The sequence below is a fragment of the Chlorocebus sabaeus genome, chromosome 9, assembly GCF_047675955.1.
Source record: "Chlorocebus sabaeus isolate Y175 chromosome 9, mChlSab1.0.hap1, whole genome shotgun sequence".
In the NCBI taxonomy this organism is placed as follows: Eukaryota; Metazoa; Chordata; class Mammalia; order Primates; family Cercopithecidae; genus Chlorocebus; species Chlorocebus sabaeus.
In genome coordinates this window covers 44975838-45000655 of record NC_132912.1, presented here as the reverse complement: position 1 = coordinate 45000655, position 24818 = coordinate 44975838, and the positions used below count along the sequence as shown (strand labels likewise).

The window sequence follows — 24818 nt, the reverse complement described above, 5'->3', positions numbered from 1 at the left end:
AAGCTTAGAAGACCATATCTGTGAATAAAAAGAGTTTTACTTATTTCTTTCCAATCTGGATGTCTTTCAGTTCCGTTCCTTTTTCCTTTCCTTTCTCCTTTAAACATTTTTATATATTTTTAATTTCTATAGGTTTTTGGGGGAACAGGTGGTATTTGGTTACACGAGTGATTTCTTTAGCAGTGATTTGTGAGATTTTGGTGCCCCCATCACCCAAGCAGTATACACACAACCCGATTTGTAGTCTCCTATCTCTCACCCCCTTCCCACTCTTTCCCCAAAGTCTCCAAAGTTCACTGTGTCATTTTTTTGTTGTTGTTTTTTGAGACGGAGTCTCGCTCTGTCACCTAGGTTAGAGTGCAGTGGCGTGATCTCAGCTCACTGCAGCCTCCGTCTCCTGGGTTCAAACAATTCTCCTGCCTCAGCCTCCCAAGTAGATGGGACTACAGGCGTGTGCCACCACACCCAGCTAATTTTTTGTATTTTTAGTAAAAAAAAGGGTTTCACTGTGTTAGTCAGGATGGTCTCGATATCCTGACTTCGTGATGCACCCGTCACGGCATCCCAAAGCGCCGGGATTACCACTTTGTCATTTTTATGCCTTTGCATCCTCATAGCTTAGCTCCCAATTATGATTGAAAACTTAGGATGTTTGGTTTTCCATTCCTGAGTTACCTCACTTAGAATAATAGTCTCCAATCCTATCTAGGTTGCTGTGAGTGCCATTAATTCATTCCTTTTTGTGGCTGAGTAGTAGTCCATAGCTTGTGTGTGTGTATATATATATAGTACATATATACAACAGTTTCTTTATCCACTTGTTGATTAGTGGGCATTTGGGTTGGTTCCACATTTTTGCAACTACAAACTGTGCTGCTATAAACAAGCATGTGCAAATCTCTTTTCATGTAATGACTTCTTTTCCTCTGGGTAGATAGTCAGTAATGGGATTGCTGGATCAAACGATGGTTTTACTTTTAGTTCCTTAAGGAATCTCCACACTGTTTTCCATAGTGGTTGTACTAGTTTACATTCCCACTAGCAGTGTAGAAGTGTTCCCTTTTCATTATATCCACGCCAACATCTATTAGTTTTTTATTGTGTGCATTCTTGAAGGAGTAAAGTGGTATCTCATTGTGGTTTTGATTTGCATTTCCCTGATCATTAGTGATGCTGTGCATTTTTCATATCTTTGTTGGACATTTGTCCATCTTTTCAGAATTGTCTATTCATGTCCTTAGCCCACTTTTTGATGGGATCTTTTTTTTCTTCTTTCTCTCTCTCTCTCTCTCTCTCTCTCTTTCTTTCTTTCTTTCTTTTTTTGATGGAGTCTTGCTCCGTCACCAGGCTAGAGTACAGTGGCACGATCTTGTCTCACTGCAACATCTGCTTTCCGGATTCAAGCAATTCTTCTGCCTCAGCCTCCTGAGTAGCTGGGATTACAGGTGTGCCCCACCATGCCCAGCTAATTTTTGTATTTTTAGTGATGATGGAGTGTCACCATGTTGATCAGGCTGGTCTCAATCTCGTGACCTTGTGATCCACCCGCCTTGGCCTCCCAAAGTGTTGGGATTAGAGGGATGAGCCACCATGCCTGGTTGGATTGTTTGGTTTTTTCTTGCTAATTTGTTTGAGTTTGTTGTAGATTCTGGATATTAGCTCTTTGTCAGATGTATAGATTGTGAAGATTTTCTCTCACTCTGTGGGTTGTCTGTTTACCCTGCTCACTGTTCCTTTGGCTGTGCAAAAGCTCTTTAGTTTAATTAAGTCCCAGCTATTTATCTTTGTTTTTACTGCATTTGCTTTTGGGTTCTTGGTCACGAAATCCTTGCCTAAGCCAATATCTAGAAGAGTTTTTCCAATGTTATCTTCTAGAATCTTGATAGTTTCAGGTATTAGATTTAAGTCTTTGATCCATCTTGAGTTGATTTTTTTATAAGGTGAGAGATGAGGATCTAGTTTCATTCTCCTACATGCCACTCACCTGTTTTCAAAAATGATTACAGTGGCTAGAACCTCCAGTATAATGTTGAATAGAAGAGGGAAGAACTGAAATTCCTGTCTCATTCTTGATCTGAGGGAAAACCATTCAGACTTTCCTCATTACATAGGATGTTAGCTGCAAATAACTTATTTTATTTTATTTTATTTTATTTTATTTTATTTTATTTTATTTTATTTTATTTTGAGACAGGTTCTCACTCTGTCATCCAGGTCAGAATGCAGTGGCACAATCTTGGTTTACTGCAACCTCTTCCTCCTAGGCTCAAGGGATCTTCTCACCTCAGCCTCCTGAGTTGCTGGGACTATAGGTGTGTGCCACCACATCCAGATAATTTTTGTAATTTTTTGTAGAGACAGGGTTTCACCATGTTGCCTAGGCTATTCTAGTACTCCTGAGCTCAAGCAATCCACCCACCTCGGTCTCACAAAGTCCTGCTGCAGATATCTTAAAGATGTCCTTTAACATGTTGAGAAAAGTCTCTTGTATCCCTACTTTGCTGATATTTTTTTAAAAAAATGGGTAGTGGATGTTGAATTTTGTCAAATTTTCTGCATCTACTAGATAATCATATGGTTTTTCTTTTTAGTTTGTTAAGATGGTGATATCATTAATTGACTTGCAAAGGTTAAATTTATTAAAATAAATCTTAAAATGCAGTTCTTTCATGAATTTTTTAGGTTAACTGCAAATCTTGTGCTCTCTTTAAAATTGTCTAAACTTTGTCAATTATTTTTTAAAATTCTGGCAAAATATACATAACATAAAATGTACCATTTTAACCACTTTAAAATGTACAACTTAGTAGCATTAAGTACACTTACAATGCTGTGCAAGCATCACTTCTATTTATTTCTGGAATTTTTTCATCATCTCAAACAGGGACTGTCTGTACCCATTAAATAATAAATCCCCATCATCCATCCCCTAGCTTCTGGTAACCTCTATTTTGCTTTCTGTCTCTATGAATTTGCCTATTGCAGGTACCTCATATAAGTGGAATCACCTGATATTTGTCCTTTTGTGTCTGGCTCATTTCACCTAACATAATATTTTTAAGAGTTATCTATATGGTAGCATGAATCAGTAATTTTTTAAATTTTTAGTTTTTATTTTTTTCAGACAGGCCTCACTCCATTGCCCAGCCTGGGGTGCAGTGGCTTGATTTTGACTCCATTGTAACCTTGATCTCCTGGGCTCAAGTGATCTTCCCACCTCAGCTTCCTGAGTAGTTTGGATCATAGGTATGCGTCACCATGACCCAGCTAAATTTTTTGTAGTTTTTGAAAAGCTGGGGTTTCGCCATGTTGCCTGGGGTGGTCTTGAACTCCTGGGCTCAAGCAATCCTCTCACCTCAGCCTCCCAAAGTGCTGAGATTAAAGACGTAAGCCATCATGCCCAGCCAGTAACTTTATTTTTTTCTTATTGCTAAGTAATGTTCTATTGTAGAGGTTTATCACATTTTATTTATCAGTTGATGGACATTGGGTTGTTTACAAGTTTTGACTATTATGAGTGATGTTGCTATGAACTCCATGTGGACATATGTTCCTCTTGGGTGAATATCCAGGAGTACAATTTTTGAGTCATAGGGCAACTGGTTTTAATCTTTTGAGGAACTATAAGACTGTTTTTCAAAGCAGCTATCCAATTTTACATTCCCACCAGCAGTGTATGAGTGTATGAGTGTTCCAATTTCTCCACATCCTTGCCTATACTTTTTTTGTGTGTCTTTTTGATTATAGGCATTATAGAGGTGTGAAGTGTTCTTATTGTGGTTTTGATTTGCATTTCCCTAATGACTAATAATGTTGAACATCTTTTCAGATGGTTAATGGCCATTTGTCTGTCTTCTTTGTTTTGTTTGTTTGTTTGTTTTGAAATGGAGTTTCACTCTTGTTGCCCAGGCTGGAGTGCAATGGCGTGATTTTGACACACCACAACCTCCACCTCCTGGGTTCAAGTGATTCTCCTGCCTCAGCCTCCCAAGTAGCTGGGATTACCAGCATGCGCCACCATGCCAAGCTAATTTTGTAGTTTTAGTTCAGATGGGGTTTCTCTATGTTGGTCAGGCTGATCTTGAACTCCCGACCTCAGGTGATCTGCCCACCTTGGCCTCCCAAAGTGCTGGGATTACAGGCATGAGCTACTGCGGCCGGCCACTGTCTGTGTTCTTTGGTAAAATACCTAATCAGATTCATTGACCATATTTTAATTGATGGTCTTTCTGTTGTTGAGTTGTAAGACTTCTTTATATATTCTGGTGAAAAGTATTTTTAGTACTCTTTTATCATAAACTTTATTATAAATCTTAATGTTCTTTATTGTTTTGTTTCTGTGCTTGTCCTTTTTTTAGTTTTAAATTTTTATATTTTTTGAGACAAAGTCTTGATCTGTCACCCAGGCTGGAGTGCAGTGGTGCAATCTCAGCTCACTGCAACCTCTGTCTCCAGGTTCAAGTGATTCTCATGCCTCAGCCTCCGGAGTAGCTGGGACTACCGGTGCGCACCACCACACCCAGGTAATTTTATGTATTTTTAATAGACTCAGGGTATCACCAGGGTGCCCAGGTTGGTCTCTAACACCTGAGCTCAGGCAATCCACCTGCCTTGGTCTCCCAGAGTGCTAAGATTACAGGTGTGAGCCACCAAGTCCAGCCTGTTTCTGTGTTTTACACTTTTATCTCGTCAACCTCTTTGCCTTTTCTCAGGAATTTACCAATGGCAGCATATATTTCTTCATTTTAATCTTGGTTTTATAAATTGCTTCCTTGCCTAAAAGAAAAAAAAAGATATTTTTATTACCCAACAATTTCCTAGCCCACTCATACCCACTACTTCCCTATAATCCACATTATCTCCTAAAGAAGGGATTAGAAGGATTAAACTTTACCTTGCTTAGGGAACTTTCTTTATGTTGGTGAGGAATTGTTTTCATGAAATTTTACTCAGTTGGGGAAACCAGGGAAAAGCAGGCATGCTGCTGCTTCACTCAGGAACACTGGCCGTATTGAAAGGATTAGTAGACGCTCAGCAAATTATCTAGGATACTAACAGTTGCCATCTCATTAATTGTCAGGGTTTCTTATAAATCAAAGGGGAAAATAGAACTTACATAACAAAATATTCTGCTATAAAAGGTGGCAAATATTTGACTAAAACTGGAATGTTTGTTCCACATAACAAAACTAGAACCGAGTTTCTGCCTTTCTCATTCCCCTTACGTTTTTATTTTTATTTGTGTATTTATTTTTTGAGGCAGGGTCTCACTCTGTCATCCAGGCTGGTATGCAGTGGTGTGATCTTGGCTTGCTGCAAACTCCACGTCCTGAGTTCAGGTGATCCTCTCACCTTAGCCTACTGAGTAGCTCAGATCACAGGTGTGTGCCACCATGCCCAGCTAATTTTTTGTAGAGACAAGGGTCTTCCTATATTGACCAGGCTGGTCTCAAACTCCTGAGCTCAAGTGATCTGTCCACCTTGGCCTCTAAAAGTGCTAGGATGACAGGCGTGGGTCAGCATGCCTGGCCACATTTTCATTTTTTATTTGACAAATGCCTTTTTCTCCTTTATGTCATGCTTCCAGGTGTCACTCTGGAAGTGTCACTCTGGAAGTGTCAATTTGAAATGACCACACACTGAATTGTGAAGGTTATTGAGGACACCCATCTCATGAATGAGAAAGCTCAGGAAGTCTGAGCAGATGGCTCTGGAAGCAAGAAGGAGGAAAGATAAACTTCTCTTCCTTCCATGCTGAGATTCTCCCCATTATTTCAATGTACACTACAAAAACCACAGATGAATATCAGTTGTTTAACTACAAGAAGAAAAATATTCAAGGTAAAGTAATTGTGAGGGGAACTGTTTTCCAAAAGCCAATTATTCTATGGGCAAAGTTCAGCATATACTAGATTAATAACAGGTGTAAGGTTAGATCTCATGGTTTTGATTTGCATTTTCCTGAGGATTAGTGACATTGAACTTTTTTTAATGTACTCATTGGCTGTGTTTATTTTATTTTGTTGAGAAGTATTTATTAGGTTCATTTTGCCAATTTTTAAATTATTTGGGTTTTTTTATTTAAAGTAATTGTGAGGGGAATTGTTTTCCGAAAGCCAATTGTTCTATTGGCAAAGTTCAGTATATACTAGATGAATAACAGGTGTAAAGTTAGATCTCATAGTTTTGATTTGCATTTTCCTGAGGATTAGTGACATTGAACTTTTTTTATGTACTCATTGGCCATGCTTATTTTATTTTGTTGAGAAGCATTTATTAAGTTCTTTTGCCCATTTTAAAGTATTTGGTGTTTTTTTTTTTTTTTTTTTTTTTTTTGCTACTGAGTTGTTTGAGTTTCTTATTTTAGGTATTAAACCCTGGTCATATGTATAGGTGGCAAATATTTCTTCCATTCTATAGGTTGTCTCTTGATTCTAAAGAGGCCTTTTTGATGTAATCATATTTGTTGATTTTTGTTTTTGTTGTCTGTGCTTTTGAGGTTTTATCCATAAAATCCATGCCTGGACCAATGTCATGAAGTATTTCCCCTATGTTTTCCTTTAGTAGCTTCATAATTTTTGGTCTTGCATTTAAGTCTTTAATCCATTTTGAGTTGATTTTTGTGTATGGTGAGAGATAAGGATCTAATTTCATTCTCTGCAAAAGTATAACATTCCTACCTTTGAAAAATTAGAGGTCAGGCGCGGTTGTCTCATGCCTGTAATCCCAGCACTTTGGGAGGCTGAGGTGGGTGGATCACAAGGTCGAGAGATTGAGACCATCCTGGCTAACACGGTGAAACCCCGTCTCTACTAAAAATTTAAAACACACACACACACACACACACACACGCACACACAATTAGCCGGGCATGATGGCTCATGCCTGCAGTCTCAGCTACTTGGGAGGCTGAGATAGGAGAATTGCTTGAACTCGGGAGACAGAGGTTGCAGTGAGCCAAGATCGCACCGCTGCACTCTAGCCTGGGCGACAGTGTAAGACTCCATCCAAAAAAAATACGAACAAAATGAACAATTAGAGATAAATGAGTGGAACGTGTGCTTTTGGATTTTATAAATAGGATAATTTATTCAAATGGTAAGTACAATTAAATATTGTGGGCTTAGAAGTCAAGCATAGTTATCTTTAAATCTTGACTCTACCTGTCACTTACTATTGTGCAACATTGGACAATTTATGTAATTCTCTGAGTTTCACCATGGCAAACTTAGAGAGTCAAAAATGAATCTTAAATGAGGGAAGGCTCTTTGTATATTGTGGAACACAGAATAACTACTTAGTAACTATTAATTGTGGTAACAATAAATATTAATAGTAGTATTACTACTATTATTATAGTGGTATAGTAGTAGTTTCTAAGAAATTTCAATTATTTAGTGCCTTGAAAGATAAGAAAAAATTTCTTTACTACTATTACTATTAAATTACTACTACTATTATGGTAGTAATACTATTACTATAAACATAATAGTAGTAATACTACTACTATAATAATGACTAATGTTATTGTGAGTATTGGGTTAATTTTTAAGTTTGGTTAAGAAGCTTGGTAAACCCAGAGCTTTTACGACTAGGAGCATTACTGTTTTAAATGTTTAGTTATTTTCAAATTTTCTCAATAGAAACACTGTCTCTCTTAAGGCCGGCTCAAAGTGTCTAATGTATTCAACCTCATACAAAGTAATGTTTGGAGATAAAACTGAACTGAATTTGTCAGAGTAGAAAATCTGCCTTCTGAGACATGTAGGACATTGTAATGAGGCAAAATTTGGCTCCAATTTTCTGGAATTAAGTGAATTGAGTAAAGTACCCAAGTCACCATTTTCAGTCAAGAGAAAATATACACTTTGGGATAAGGGGGTGGTAGAGAATCATGCTATTCTTCTGCCACTTAATACAAACAAATTTAAAATAGAAGGTAATCTGTCTCAGAGATTAAGTCAAGAAGCATTTTAACAACAGAATTATTCTAAAATGATTTCCTTGATGATCAATTTAAAACTCATGTCATTGCGGTAATTGAAATTGCAATGCATAACACATAGTGGTGGTGGGAGCTGCTGAGTTTCAGAGGACTAACAGTACCATCATGACACTCAATCTATGCCCTGATGATAGGGTTGCCCAGGGTGGTGAGATACTGGTGTATTCATGCTGACCTTGTTGGAAACAAATGAATTCTAAGAAGTTTCAATTATTTAGTGTCTTGAATGATAAGAAAAAAATTACTTTAAAACATTGAATTGCAATTAGACATATAAATATCTGACTTTTTTTCCCCTCAATCATTACTCTGTTTTGCAGTTTGGGCATCTAAACTTCAGAATAGTCAATTCTTGGCCAGGCACGGTGGCTCACGCCTGTAATCCTAGCACTTTGGGAGGCCGAGGCAGGCAGATCACGAGGTCAGGAGACTGAGACAATTTCAGCCTATATAGTGAAAACCTGTCGCTACTAAAATACAAAACATTATTCGGGCATGGTGGCGCATGCCTGTAATCCCAGTTACTTGGGAGGCTGAGGCAGGGGAATCGCTTGAACCCGAGAGGCGATGTTGCGGTTAGCTGAGATGGCGCCACTGCCCTCCAGCCTGGCAACAGAGCAAGAGTCTGTCGAAAGAGAAAAAGAGAGGAAGAGAGGAAGAGAGGAAGGGAGGGAGGGAGGGAGGGAGGGAGGGAATTCTTAATAGATCAGGCCACAGAGTTCTTAAATTCTGGAATGAAATGTGTACGGTCTTATATATTCTCAAGCAAAGTACTGTATGGTACTTCTGCGAAACTTCACGGTTTTAATTCCATGATACGAGAGAGTTATAGGCGAAGAGTTTGACCTGGATTCTTTTGGAGACTACTCTATTTTAGTTAGGCTTACTAGTGTGAATTAGCTGTAAAATGTATCTCTGGAGAGCTGAATGACTTTAATAGTTGAATGAGGGACTTTTAATATTGACGTTTTGGAAGTGGATCAACACCTACAAAGAACAACAATTTTCTTTTGTTTAATTAATATAAGCCTGCCTCATCTGTTAACATCTTACTACTGCTTTTGAGAGCTACTTAGCATTGCTCCTAGTCAGTGACAATGAGGTGAGAGTATTAGTTAAAATGGAGAGTATTAGCTCTGCTTTTAGATTTTAGAGAAAACTCATACTGTTTTCCCTCGCTCTACTAATTTACATTCTCACCTACACTGTAAAAAGTAGCCCCTTTTCTCTGCATCCTCTCCAACGTTTTGTTATTTTTTGTCTTTTTGATAATAGTCATTGTAACTGGGTTAAGATGATGGCCTGTTATAGTTTTGATTTGCATTTCCCTAATGATTAATGGTGTTGGGCATTTTTTCATATACTTGACCATTTGTATGTCTTCTTTTGAGATATGCCTATTCAGGTCACATGCCCATTTTTAATCAAATTATTACTATTTTTTATTTTGAGTTTCTTGTGTTTTCTGAATATTAGTACTTTGTCTGAAGCTTGCAAATATTTACTCCCATTCTTTGGGTTGCTTCTTCCCTCTGCTGATCGTTTCCTTTGCTGTGAAGATTTTTTTTTATATAGTCCCATTTGTGTATTTTGTTTTGGTTGTCTATGCTTTTGAGGTCTTATCCTTAAAACCTTTGCCTAGACCCAATGTCCTGAAGCAATTCCCTTTTTCCTTGTTTTTTTCTTCTAGTAGTTTTATAGTTTTGGGTCTTACATTTAATTCTTTAATCCATTTTGAATTGATTTTTGCATATGGTAAGAGTTAGAGGTCTAGATTCTAGAAATCCTGCTGAGTATTTATTCAAAGGAAAGAAAATTAGCATATCAAAGAGATATCTGTCCTCCTATATTTATTATAGTACTAGTCATGAGAGCCAAGATATGGAATCAACCTAAATGTCCATCAACAGATGAACAGATAAGGAAATGTGGTCTATATATCCAACAGAATACTATTTAACCATAAAAAAGAATGAAATCCTGTCATTTGCAGCCTACATAGATGAACCTGGAGGACATTATATTAAGTGAAATACATCAGTCACATAAATATAAATACTGCATGTTCTCACTAATATGTGGGAGCTAAAAATGTAAATGCACGAAAGTAAAGAGCAGAATTATGGTTATTAGAGGCTGCAGAGTAGGGATGAGGGAAACATAGTGAGGGGTTGGTCAATGGATAAAAAATTGTAGTTACATAGGAGGATAAGTTCCAGTGTTCTATAGCACTGTAGGATGAATATAGTTAACAGTAATTTATGGTACATTTTCAAAAAGCTAAAAGAATTTTTAATATTCCCAACACAAAGAAATAAGAAAAGTTTAATGTGATGGATGTAATTACCCTGACTTGATCATTACACATTATGTACATGCATGAAAATATCACTCTGTATCCCATAAATATGCACAATTACTACATGTCAACTAAAAGTGAAAGAAAAAAAATGAAAGATAATTAAGTTACCATCTGAATGACATTTGGGCAACTAAATATTTTATGGGCTATCTTCCCTTTCCACAATCATTGATTTAGGTTATTAATATTTCATCATGATTTCATGATTCAATTCAAAGGAACTAAATCATCTATTTTAGAACTACAGGAAAAAAGTTAGAAGGCAACTGATAATTATTAAATATTGCAATGTATGTAATAAAAGATAAATATTATTGTTCATCTACAAACTATATTGCTATCATTAATTTTAGTCCAGTGATTGCTTTGTATCAAATGCTAATTATAGGTATGAATTCTGCAAACAGTTTTGATTTACTCATGACTATTCTTGTTATAAGATTGGGCTAGCTATAGCAGAGCTGGTTGATGTGAAAATACAGTCTGAACCTTGTTGAAAACTGGTCTGTAGTTTTGAGGCAATATCTAAATTGGCCAATAACTTTGCAGGATTAAATTTTATTTTCATGTGGGCTGGTTGATATTTCTTAGCCCTTAGCCAGCTTGTATCTATAGAGTTTATTCAGAAAAGCTGTTAGGCAAGAAATAGGATCCATGATTTGGGCAGAATTGTGGCAGCGACAGGACTACCGTTTTTCTTGCTTATAGGTATTATTCAAATATTTCACAATAGATAGATGGAGTTGTGCTATTCCAATAGCTTGGAATTACAAACTGTTAAGAGACTCTGCAAGGAGTATGTCTGTGTGAAAGAGCTATGGGCTTGTCATTGTGTCCTCAGTGGAGACTTGGATGACTGAATTCCCAAATGGATAGATGATACTGTAGGCCAAGGTGACCATGAAAATAATTTATTGTTTCTCCTGACATTTGACCCCAAAGTTGACCATTGAGTGCAAAAGAAATTTAATGAGTGAAGATTTTAGTCAAAAAAATTATTATGGAAGTTTTGTGCTACATTTTCAAATTGCTTTATCTGATTTCCATTCTTAACAATAACTTAATAACTTTGATTATGTCTCTTAAAGTACCTGGAAGTCTTTTTTAATCAAAGAGATCAGATGTTAATGCTCATATTTCTGGGAAAGGCTGTTCTTGGAATGCTTACTATTGCCTGTGACCTGACTGAGGGCGAAACTGATCTAAAACATGAGTGAATGTAGAGAGTGGCGCACTTCAGGCCTCTGGAGATAGCTCTTGAAATTGAGATGAGACCTCATTCTCTCCCAATATGTAAGAGTTGCCTGAGAGTAAGTGATTTAAAGTCCAAATAAACGTAAGCTTTATGAGACAGTGGTTCCCAAGAGTTTCCATTATAAAACTCCCTTATTAACAGAATAATTAATTTTGATTTTAGTATTCATTAATTGATGAAATCCACAACAGAAAACCTCCATGAATTCAGTAACATTTTAAATTCAATTTATGTAATTTATTCTTTATGTCTGTTATATTGTCTGTAAATCATACCCCTTCTTATAGTCCTTCAATGGCCTTTGGAATAAAATAAAACTCTTTATCATAACCTTCAAGGTGCTGAGACCCATTCCCTGCCTACCTCAGTGATCTTGTTCTTCCATCCCATTCCTTCTTTCTCACTGTATGCTTCAATCATACAGGTCTCATTTCTGATCCTTGAAAATATCAAGGTCATTCCAAACTCTACACCTTTGTCCTTGTTTTTACTTCTACTTAGAATGCTTTTCCTCATCATTGCAATAGAGAAGACAATGGTTGGATCTCATTGTCATGTAATTCTTATTTCAGAGAGGCCTTCCTGACCACCCAATCTGAACTAGCCTTCTCTACTTGAAATAACTCTATTGCCACTTCACTTATTGATAGCTTACTACATGGTAACAAAAAAGTTGAATATCCTTTTATTAGCTTAAGAAAAAAACCTAGTGAGGGTCTGTTTATTAACAGTGAATAGCACTATCTCCCTTATTTGAGAAGTAGGTATATGTTTTCCTATACTCTAAAATTGCCCATTTTTACCTAAGATTGTGTAGAAAGACATTCTATCAAGTATTCTTTCTTTATATTTGGAAATTTTCTCTGTAATAAGTAAATGGGGAAATGGATTTTCCAATTTATTACTCTAAAATTGAACATTTGGAAGAACTATTGCTAGTCCTGGCATTAAATTATCTGGGGATATTATACCACCTGGTGAATTTTTTTAAGGAAAGAAAAAGGATTATCATGTTGGTTTCAGAATTTACAAATTAAGTTACACTAAATTCTTAAGGTGTTAGAAAAATAATCTATATCGTATATTGTTCTGGAGCCAACTTGCTCTGGCTCATGTAAGTTCTGCTTGTTAATTTCCAGGAACTTTGCAAACAGGTTGATTTTGCATGAAAGCTTGAAATTGGCCATGGTGGGAGTATTTACATCATTGAAATTGGCAAATGACTTCCTCCGCTTTTCTCCACCCCAGCCAGACAACCAGAATACCAGCATATCATTGTATATAACTAAAATTTCAGAAGCTGAATTATTAAGCTATATATAATGTCAACTCAGTGATGACAAAGGAATATGGATAGCTCAAATTAGTCAAGTTACCTTTATGGGTGTTTGGATTTAAAAAGCCACACATTTTGGGCATGGAAGAAAAAGATTTTCAAAAATAAATTATTTGTACACAGAGACAGATAGTAAAGCTTTAAAAAATCATGATATTTGTGTTTGCTTCTTACATAAGTCAGGCTGCTGAATTATTTCAAAATATGTTTAAAATATATACTCTGGGCTGAGCAGATGGCTACCTTCTGGTACTTGTGTTATCAGCTTTCCCCAACTCTAATATTAATAACAGAGCTCAACTAACTGATTTTGTATGCATTATATCTTAGTTATAATGAGTGTCTTAGACCATTTCCGTGGGGAAAGAAAAGGATTCAAAGAAGAGTTTGCTGGAGGCCCTGATTAATTATAGTCTGTAATGTTGGAGCAAGTAAAGACTAATGAGTGTTGACCTAAGATTTTCAGTCATCAGTGGGAAAGGGCTTAAAGGAAAATTACATCAAAAGGCTGGGCTTTGGGTATTATTCTCTGAGAAGAACATCTTTAGGGTTGTACTACACAGAGGCACAAGATATCTATCTTGCTGTGAGAACAGAGACAAATCATTTGTGTCAATTCAGAGACAATAATACTATTTGGCAATACCTGTATGAAGGTATAAATAGTAAGATGTAGGTCCTATATTGATTAGTTTCTTTTAAAGTGACACAACAGCCTATATGGAAGCCTCCAGTTTGTTTCTTCTGAGACCTGAAATTAAATGTCCTCCATCCAAAATAAAATTTGAGAAACAAAAGCATCCTGAAATCCTCTCCCTCCCATCCCACACTCCGCATTCTGTGATAAACAATTGGAAAGTTTGGATAATTCTAAGGAATTGTGTTAGAGCTCATTGTTTAATCTTTTGTAACATCTTCAAACAGGTTAATCTTATTTATCAGAGGGGAGAAAGTGACTTTCTTTAATCATCTTTGGATGGTGCTAATTATAATTATGTTCTTGGAAGAGGGCTTCATTTTTAGTCTTGCTGCATTTCTAGGACTTAAATATTTTGGGGGCACTATAAATACTTCCCAAAGGATAATATACCGTCTGTATGTAGCTAAACAAGTTGTGGTTCTTGATTAGTTTTTATTGTGCAAGAAACTATGAACCCATCAAATGGCCTCACTCTCTGAGAAAAAAAAAAAAGAAAAAAACTTTTAGGAAAGAGAAAATATAATACAATTTGGTCAAAACTAATTTCCTGAATACAAATAAGCCCAGATTCTTGAAAAAATAATCCCAGAACAGTAGATCTCAGGAGTCAATATGAAGGTGCCACTGGTATTCTTGAGACCAGGAGTGGTGAAGGTAATTATAAGGAGTAGTGAAGATAATACTACAATTAATACTGCTACAACCTTTATCTCCTACCATTTGCTGAAAGTAACATTTTATTCCTCAAATTTTTTTAGGTGCCAGGGCTAGGATTAAGACCCAAATATCTGTCTCTTCAAAGCCCATGGTGGTTTTTTTTTGTTTTTTTGTTTTTTTGTTTTTTTTTACATTTTCAATAGGCACATACTTTCTTACTCTAAAATTAATTTTGTATCCTGCATTTTCACTTAAAAATAATAGAAGAATTTCCTCCATGCGATTAACACTCCTCATAAACATAATTTTCATTGCAACCTAACATTCTATTCTAGGATTATTCTTCATAGTAATAAAATTTCAATTGTTTTTATTTTTATGTGTATCTTTGTACTACTTAAAACTGAATCATTACAAAACATAATATGTAAAGGCTAGGCTGGTTAGACTGAGATCTAGATGAAAAGCCTCCCAGAAATGGGGAGGGAAGACTAATGCTTTAGTCTGTATTCACTACTGCAGGTCATTTCCCTGGAAGCCACTTGCTAAGCAAATGTGGAAAAAGGTCATCAGCTTGTGTTTAATTTTTTTAAAATTAAGATTTTTAATATAACATTCCAAATGTACTGTCTGCTCTCTGAATTGCTAAGGTCTTTCATCTTATCCAGCTTCTGACTTTTTGATAGTGCTCTGATTGTACTCCTCTTGATAAAGCATTCCTTAATGTCTCTTCCACTTTGAATTTTGCATTCTTAGAAAGTTATTTGGAACTTCTTATGCCAGCAAATAAACACCACGATGTTTTAAGTTCTGCTAAAACTTTTTTGTTCACGACTGAATTCCAATTACAAATTTGAGTGTCTTTCCGACTGATTACCTGTATTGAATCCATACCTAAAACATGTTGCACTTCAAACATCTTGTTCAATAGTTCTGTCTGCCTTATTACGTCAATCTAAGCTGCTTGAAGAAGAAATATTCTCGGCCGGGCTCTGTGGCTCATGCCTATAATCCCAGCACTTTGGGAGGCCAAGGCAGGCAGATCACGAGGTCAGGAGATCGAGACCATCCTGGCTAACACGGCGAAACGCTGTCTCTATTAAAAAATACAAAAAATTAGCCAGGCGTGATGGCGGGCGCGTCCCAGCTACTCAGGAGACTGAAGCAGGAGAATAGAGTGAACCCAGAAGGGGGAGCTTGCAGTGAACCCACATCGCCCCACTGCACTCCAGTCTGGGCGAGAGAGCCAGACTTTGTCTCAAAAATAAAAAAATAAAATAAAAAATAAAAACTTTAAAAAAGAAAAAAAGAAATATTATCTAAAAAAGCATGAGATGTATGTATAAAGAACTATCACATTTCTACCAGTTGTTTCAAACAGCTACGTAGGAATTCAAATTTTATTTTTATTAATTTTTTTTTTTTTTGAAGTAGAGTCTCGCTCTGTCACCCAGGCAGGAGTGCAGTGGCTCGATCTGGGCTCACTGAAAGCTCCACTTCCCAGGTTCATGCCATTCTCCTGCCTCAGCTTCCCGAGTAGCTGGAACTACAGGAGCCCGCCACCACGCCCGGCCAGTTTTTTGTATTTTTAGTAGAGTTTTTTTTGTATTTTTTGTATTTTTAGTAGGGTTTCACCATGTTAGCCAAAATGGTCTCAATCTCTTAACCTCGTGATCCGCCCTCCTTGGCCTCCCAAAGTGCTGGGATTACAGGTGTGAGGCACCACACCCGGCCCAATTCTTATCTTTTTCAATCCAAAAATATTACTTGAGCAATATTATCTCCCACTATTTACTGAAAGTAACATTATATTCACTAGTCTTCACACATAAAGCTGTTAGGTTAGTATTTTTAAAAAACTATTTTACAGATGACTGGCATCTTAGTAGATACTGAGCATACAGTAAAGAACAAATTTAAAATGATCCCTGCCTATGGGGAGCATAAAGTCTAACAGAAGAGGCACATATAAAGTACGTAGGCATTTTTTTCTTTAATTGTGTATAATACAGTACATCCCTGATGTTCTCTTACAAATATAAACCGTAGTAACAGTATTTGTTTTGGAGTTTAAAATTTTTGTTCATATTTATTCTTAAACTAAATTACAAACTTTAAAGTGTGTATCCATTGGTTTTCCAGCAATCTATGTGATTAAGAAAAAGTCTAAAGCAAAATGAACTTGTATGATTTTGTTGGTTGGTTGGTTGGTAGGTCACTTATTCATTAAATGATAGAATACTTAAAAAAAAAATTCTTAGTGCCTTTTTTTTTTTTTCTGCCGTGGAACTACTTTATTCTCAGGTCTTCCAGAAAATTATTGGATTCCTAACAAGAAAATACATTTGTGGTGTGCCAGAGCACTATATGGCTTTGCTAAACCACACAAACTATGAAAGAGCTTGTCAGATGTGCCAGTAAATCTTCCCTTTCTTGCCATAGGTCCAAAGATCTTATAAAGGAAGCTATCCTTGCTAATGACTTTATGAAGAACTTAGAGCTGTCACAGATCCAGGAGATTGTGCATTGTACGTAGCCGGTGGGAGTATGGCAAAGACAGTTGCATCATCAAAGAAGGAAATGTAGGGTCACTGGTGTATGTCATGGAAGGTACGGTTTGTAACTCCAATCGTCTGACATTCAAATATTCTCTTTTCATCTTATCAGCCTGCACACAGATGGCAGTGCATTACATGGAAAATTCCATTTTTCCTTCTTTTATTGAGAAATTAGTTTGAAAAGAATTGAAACACTACTTAGATACAGTGGTTAACTAAGTGAAGTGTTTGTGTTTAGAATATTAATATGAGAATCCAGTATTTTTTCAGACATGGATAAAGTTAAAAATGTGAAAAAAGAAATGCCGTTTATTACACTGAATAAGACTGCATGTAGTCAGGTCACTGAGCAAACCTACAAAGCTTCAGCAGAAGCTCAAGATCACTGGAAGTATTTTTGGTCTGATAATTTAAATGCCTTCAACTCCACCCTTAACTTTTAATATGTGACTAGTTTTCCTGCTATGAAGCTTTAGTAAAAAGAAAATGTTTTTCATGTGTATGACAGAGGCAGATAATAAAGGTTGGATGGCATATTACCTGCCTAAATAGGAATGATAGCTTGTTTCATACATCTTGTAAATACTAACATAGAAAGTGCTTTGAAACAAACTTAAGCACGCACTGTGCAAATATGTTTTATGCCCAGGTAAATTTTCATAATATTTATTTCTGACTGGAAATTTATAATGACATGTTTTTCTTTTGTAGTAAGAAAGTAGCTTGAGATAATGACTGAATTAGTTGGGAAGAAAGTGAGCTCAGAAATACCTGTAATGTAAGATGGTGACACATGAAAATCAGTTTCTTAGGTGGTGATTAAGGTTTTATCCAAAAGATTTGTGTGATAGTGTCCTATAATTATCAAACTTGTAGGTTGTTCAGAGAAGGCGTGTATTTGGGCAAGTCACTTCATTTCTTTCTTTCACCTAAACAATTTGTTAAAAAAGAAGATACTCTTTCTTTCTGCCAATGGTTTTCAACTGGTGATGATTCTGTCTCCCAGGGGACGTTTGGTGATATCTGGAGACATTTTTGGTTGTCACAAACTGGGTGATGTTGGGGAGACTGCTGACTTCTAGTAGGTAAAGGCCACGCACACTGCTCAAAAGGGTAGTTGCCCAGAATAAAGTTTTATCAGGCCCAAAATGTCCTTAGAGCCAACATTTTAAAAATCCTGCATTCTGCCTTCTTTACAGGATTGGTATAAAATAAGATAATTTGTATGAATGTTTAATGTAAAGTATAGAACACCACAACATAATAATAAGTATTATTATTCTATTAAAAAGTTGACAGTGTATAAGAAATATTCTTTCTTCATTCAGCGTTCACCTTTTATTTATTCTTTGTCAACTTCTTGGATATATGTTAGGCATATATGTTAGGCATTCAGTTTTTAAGTAGTAATTTCTATCACTTATTTCCCTAATAGTTTTCACCTTCTGTGTCAACAATATAAAGTTCTTTCTGGCCAAAAAATATAAATATTCATCTAGACTTTCTTCTGGTGACAAAACACAGTAAACAAAAATACACATAATGTACACTTGGCAGAGAATTGCAAAGAAAGATGAAATTATAGAACAAGGCTGTATGTGAATAGTGAGAAGAAAGGATGAGAAATGTAAAAAATATATATAGAGGTCAAGTATAGAATATAAAAATAGAAGCAATATCTTAAGAACTACTAACAGTTAGAACCATGTTTTGTTTTGTTTTCGTTTTTGCTTTTTTTTGAGATGGAGTCTTGCTCTTGTCACACAGGCTGGAGTGCAGTGGCACCATCTCGGCTCACTGCAAGCTCTGTATCCTGGGTTCATGCCATTCTCCTGCCTCAGCCCCCCGAGTAGCTGGGACTACAGATGCCCGCCACCATGCCTGGCTAATTTTTTATGTTTTTAGTAGAGACAGGTTTTCACCATGTTAGCCAAGATGGTCTTGACCTCCTGACCTTGTGATCTGCCCGCCTTGGCCTCCGAAAGTGTTGGGATTACGGGCATGAGCCACTGCGCTTGGCCTAGAAATCATGTTTAAAGCATTTCGGAGATTACATCAATAGCTTCATATGATACTATTTTTCAGATATTGGTCAGCACTTTTTAGTAAAACAGTTATTGTATAAAGGAAAGTATACTTTTACTTCATCTGTTTTCAAATGCTAATTATTGCTATTTCATTCAAAAAAACCACAATTTTGAACACCTGTGGGTTCAATGTTCCTTCATCTTGAATATGTCTTACAAAAATAGATTCCCAAACAACTATGTAAATTATTTCTAAAATTTATTCTTGTTGTCCTTTCTTACTAAGCCTAACTGAAAGTTTCTAGCTATATTGGAAAAAGGTTGGGAATGATAGTTAATTAATATTTGTTAATGTTTAGAAAATGCCCAACACATAGAACATGATTTTTCTAAATATTTTACATATAAAGTTTATTTAAACCTCAAACAATCCTGTGATGTAAAGGCTGATATTTATTATTCCATTTAGTAGATGAGGAGACTGAGGCTCAATGTGGTTAAGTAATTTGCCCAGGTCTCCCAACTAGTTTACAATAGAGTCAGGATTTATACCCAGGTTATTTGGGTTCAGAGCTCAAACTGTTAACTATGGGGCTATGTATTAGTCAGGGCTCTCCAGAAAAGCAGGACAAATAGGATGTGTCTGTCTATATACAGTGAGAAGGGGATTTATTTGAAGGAATTGGTTTATGTGATTGTGGAGGCTGGCAAGTCCAAAAGCTACAGGGTAAGGCCCATCAGTCAGAGATGCTGCAATTTAAGCCTGAATGCAGTCTGCTGGCAGAATTTCCTCTTCCTAGGGGAAAGGTTCGACTTGTTCTATTCAACTGATTGGATGACGCCCGCCCACATTATTGGAGGGTAATCAGCTTTACTCAATGTCTATTCATTTAAATGTTTATCTCATCTAAAAAAAATACCATCACCAAAATGTCTGCAGTAGAATAATGTTTGAGCAACTTTCTGGTATTGTGACCTATCCAAGTTGACATGTAAAATTAAACATCAGAATCAGTTGACCCCTTGTCAACTTGGCACCCACACATATCTCCTTAAGCCATATTTAATCTTCAAATGAAGACAAGAACAAGGTCATATTTCCACCTAACATGATTGAACAACCCTGTGTATGGCTGCAAATTTATTAACCCTTTCCCCAAAAGGAGACACAAAGTTCTTGGGTGATGTTTACTCATCTCATTGCTATCCCATAGCTTAAATACTATGATGTGAACTTAACAGTACTTAAATACTATGCTGTAAAGTCAATACATCTTATGCTACATGATGAGGAGATAAGAGAGGGAAGCAAACGAAGATATTTGATACAAGCACACACATACATAAATGTTAACAAAGAAGAAATACTCACAATAGATGATATTCGTTCCCCAGGTAAATATACTAATATTTTCCCCATTGCTTCATGATAATTTTAATAAATTTTATCTTCCTTTTATTGTTAGATTGTGTAAACAGCACATCATCTTAATAATCCTTTTGAAAATTGAGTTCTAAATAGTATATCAATATTCAGAGTCACAACTTTTGCAATGATGTTGATTACCTTCAGGGTCATAGTGTTTGCAATGTTGTTGATTGCCTTCAGTTAAACTCAATAAAATGACTACAATTTTATAACCTGATGCCAATCTTTCCCTATATGGTAATTCTAGCCAGCTCAATGTAATTTTAGCAGATCTTATGCTAATAGCCTTATGTCAAAATAATTTAAAATTTAAAAAATGATTATTTAAATTTTAAAATGTTGTAATTGAGGAAATGTTTCATTGTATAATTAAAAGAGAATACTCATATGGTAAGACTTCATTAATTAGGATGACTGGGGAAAAGTCATCTGGGTGTAGTATACATACATTATCATGTATTTTCAAGCAAAACGAGTTGTGTTGATTTCAGATACTTAAAAGTGCTACCTAGTAGAAGTTTCGATTTCAAGTTTTGATCAACATTGTTTGGTATTAACTTCTTAAGGCAGTAGGATAAGGAGATTATATTGCTTAAGGCTCTTTTCATATTTTAATTGAGTTAAAATATTTAAGCGAGTCTTACAGAACATTTGGATATAGTTTACTTTCTTAATCAATAGACATTGGCCTTAATTATGAGGTAGCATGTGTTAATACCCATATATATTCTTGTTCTTCTTTTTTTTTTTTTTTTTTTTTTTTTGAGATGGAGTCTCGCTCTCTCTCCCAGGCTGGAGTGCAGTGGCACGATCTTGGCTCACTGCAAGCTCCACCTCCCGGGTTCACGCCATTCTCCTGCCTCAGCCTCCCAAGTAGCTGAGACTACAGGTGTGTGCCACCATGCCCAGGTAATTTTTGTATTTTTAGTAGAGACAGGATTTCACCGTGTTAGACAGGTTGGTCTCGAACTCCTGACCTCATGATCTGCCTGCCTCGGCCTCCCAAAGTGCTGGGATTACAGGCGTGAACCACTGTGCCTGGCTGTTCTCCATTTTTATTATAAAGATAAACCTCAGTTTACCTTCATCCAGAATAAAACAAACTCTGATTTAGTGATTTAGAATTGGTGATGTTTTATTTTGGGTGAATTTTACCTAATAGTCTAGTATTGCAAATATCTAATTTATACCTATGGTAATGATTGATTTGCTTACAGACATTTGTTTTTTTCATATTTTGGAATGCTTCATGATGGAAGCAGATAAATTTCATTTTAATTTTTTAAATGGCAAGTGTGTGTTTAGTGTTCTTTAACTATTGGTTATTTTAAGTTAAACTTGAAATGCCATTTTGGGGGAACGGATGGGCCCCCCAAATCTGGCCATAAACTGGCCCCAAAACTGGCCATAAACAAAATCTCTGCAGCACTGTGACATGTTCTTGATGGCCACAACGCTCACACTGGAAGGTTGTCGGTTTACCGGAATGAAGGCAAGGAACACCTGGCCCACCCAGGGCAGAAGACTGCTTAAAGGCGTTCCTAAGTCATAAACAACAGCATGAGCAATCTGTCCCTTAAGGACATGTTCATGCTGCAGATAACTAATGGTAGCCCATCCTTCGTTTCAGCCCATCCCTTTGTTTCCCATAAGGAATACTTTTAGTAAATCTATAATCTATAGAAACAATGCTTATCACTGGCTTGCTGTCAATATATATGTGAGTAAATCTCTGTTCAGGGCTCTCTCGGCTCTGAAGGCTGTCTACCCCCTGATTTTCCCACTCCACACTCTATATTTCTGTGTGTGTGCCTTTAATTCCTCCAGCACCACTGGGTTAGGGTCTCCATGACCGAGCTGGTCTTGGCTGGCCATCAATTTTTCAAAAAATCAATCTGACATTAATAAGGCAAATCATGGGTCATGTTAAAAAGGCACACCCTTTTCCCCTCTTATTCTTATTTCAATCAGTTATTTATTTTATTTCTATGCTTATTCATTTTGCTAAGATATCAATCTGTTCTATCTTCATTTTGGGAGAATATCAGGTTGGAAACTTTAAAAATGTATTTATTTTTTTTTCTTGGTAAAAATTAGAAACAAAAATAGCATACCTGAAAAAGTAAAAATTGAGAAGAAAATGTGGATTAGTACTTTTTTGGCAATGGTGTAATAGCACATTGATATCCTGGTAATGAGGTAAAATTTACTTCAACCATCATGACATAACTGTGAAAAGAGTTTGAATACCGAACATTTCACACAATTCTACAATTGTTGTGTGTTCATTTTAAAAACACATAAATATGTTTCTTCAGGGACTTTAATATGATTTTCAATGATTTCTCTGTGGGGCTGGATAGACTAATGCTTTTAATATCCATCCTTCTAATGAGAAAGCCTTGAATGTTTATTAATTGTTTTGGCATTCTCTTCAAGGGCTGGACAGGTAAGAGCTACTTGCTAGCACAGGGAGCTTACTGGTGTGGCTACCATGGAAACAGCCTACCCCACCCCCACTACAGAGAACATCAGAATTGGTCTCTGAAGTTCTTACTGGAATTCTCCCATGTCTCCACATTTGAGAAACACAGGCTGCAATTGCATCTAGTTCATCTGAATTTAACTACTGAAATTTTAGAAAGCTACAGTCTGAATCTGATCTTTGTATTTAGGCCCTTCTATAAACTCCTTTCTGATAAAATGAAAATATTTTTGTGCTAAGGCTCCAAAAGTAGTACACAGAGATTTAGAATTATGGTTGATGACTTAAAATGGTATTAAAATCAATCTGAGAATTCACACTTTATGTGTATTTAAAATACCAAGAAATTCTTATCGAGTATATAGTTACATTAATGATTTGTATAGTATCTTTTTTTGCCTAATTGATCCAACTTGACTGAAGGGAATTTTTTTCTCTGTATCACAAAACACCCCATAAGTTATTCATAAGAATATATATGCTTTTATTTTATTTTAAATGTTATTTTATTATGTTTTGAGAGAGGGTCTCACTCTGTCTCCCAGGCTGGAATTCAGTGGCTGAATCATAGCTCACTGCAACCTTGAACTCCTGGATTCAAGCAATCCTCCTGCCTTCGCCTCTAGAGCAGTTAAAACTACAGGTTCATGACACCATACACAGCTAATTTTTTGGATTTTTTGTAGAAATAGGCTCTCACTATGTTATACAGGCTCTTCTCAAACTTCTGGCCTGAGGTGATTCTCCCACCTCAGCCTCTCAAAGTTTAGGGATTACAGAAATGATCTACCAAGTGGACACTGTTTGATGGGGCAAATGCTTTTATGTAATTTAATTAATTTATTTATTTATAAATAAAAAATAAATACTAGAATTAGAACAATCTAGTATAAATAAATAAAAAGCAAATGCTTTTATTATATTTATTTATTTATTTATTTATTTATTTATTTATTTATTTATTTTTAAAATGGAGTCTCACTCTGTCATGAGACTGCAGCACAGTGGCACGATCTTGGCTCACTGCAACCTCCGCCTCCCGGGTTCAAGTAATTCTCCTACCTCAGCCTCACTAGTAGCTGGGACTACAGGCACGTGCCACCACGCCCAGCTAATTTTTGTATTTTTAGTAGAGACGGGGATTTCATCACGTAGGCCAGGATGGTCTCGATCTCTTGACATTGTGATCCGCTTGCCTTGGCCTCCCAAAGTGCTGGGATTACAGGCGTGAGCACTGTGCCTGGTCTGCAAATGCTTTTACAACCAAATAGTAATCTCAGCTACTCAGGAGGCTGAGGCAGGAGAATCTTTTGAACTTGGGAGGTGGAGGTTGTGGTGAGTCAAGATCACACTGTTGCACTCCAGCCTGGGGAACAAGAGTGAAACCTGGTCTCAAACAAAAGCAAAAACAAAACGCAAACAGAGTATTCACTTTCTATTTGCTGTTCACTGTCTTTGTAGCTGAACAAGAACAGTTAATTTACTCTGTATACTTTTCCATATAAAAGCTAATTAAGTTACTTTGATCATTTATTAATAGTAAAGCCTTATTAGAAAAAGCATCTGGTGAAGGTGGTCAAACTCTTATGAAGATAGTTTTCAATTTCACAAATATGTAATGGTATATTTACTTAGGAAATCCAAAGTTTTCCACAAAATCATAAATAAAGTCAATGAGTATAAAATTTTCCTTTAAAAATTGATCAGGCTTCTTTAAAAGATCCTTTATTCCCCTCTGGAAAAAAGAAGGGTGTGAGCATTTGTTTCCTATAGAGTTCAATTAATAGCCTATTGTAATAACTTTTGCTGAAAGCCATTCGCTCATACTCATCAAAGAAGGTTTTTTCTTTTCATTTTTATGGCTAGAAGAACATAATTCAATGTTACACTTTATATATGGATCATGTGGATTATATTTAGAGTATTATTTTTTATTACATTTCTATTACATTGCATTTCATCTTGTTTTAGAATATTTAATACCTTCAGCAACATTCCTTATAT

General features: G+C 36.1%; 1 protein-coding gene across 4 annotated transcripts in view; it reads left to right on the top strand.

Annotated features, from left to right (window-relative positions):
* LOC103215735 (ATP-dependent zinc metalloprotease YME1L1-like) overlaps positions 1–24818 on the top strand; it is a 67681-nt gene that overhangs the window by 40665 nt on the left and 2198 nt on the right. For 3 of the 4 annotated variants that reach the window (XR_012093916.1, XR_012093920.1, XR_012093919.1), the window contains 3 exons: positions 4407–4523; positions 5588–5841; positions 16758–16925. The gene's annotated coding sequence lies outside the window, so the exon portion shown is untranslated. The remainder of the gene's footprint in view (positions 1–4406; positions 4524–5587; positions 5842–16757; positions 16926–24818) is intronic. The other variant, XR_012093917.1, reaches the window with a different exon arrangement.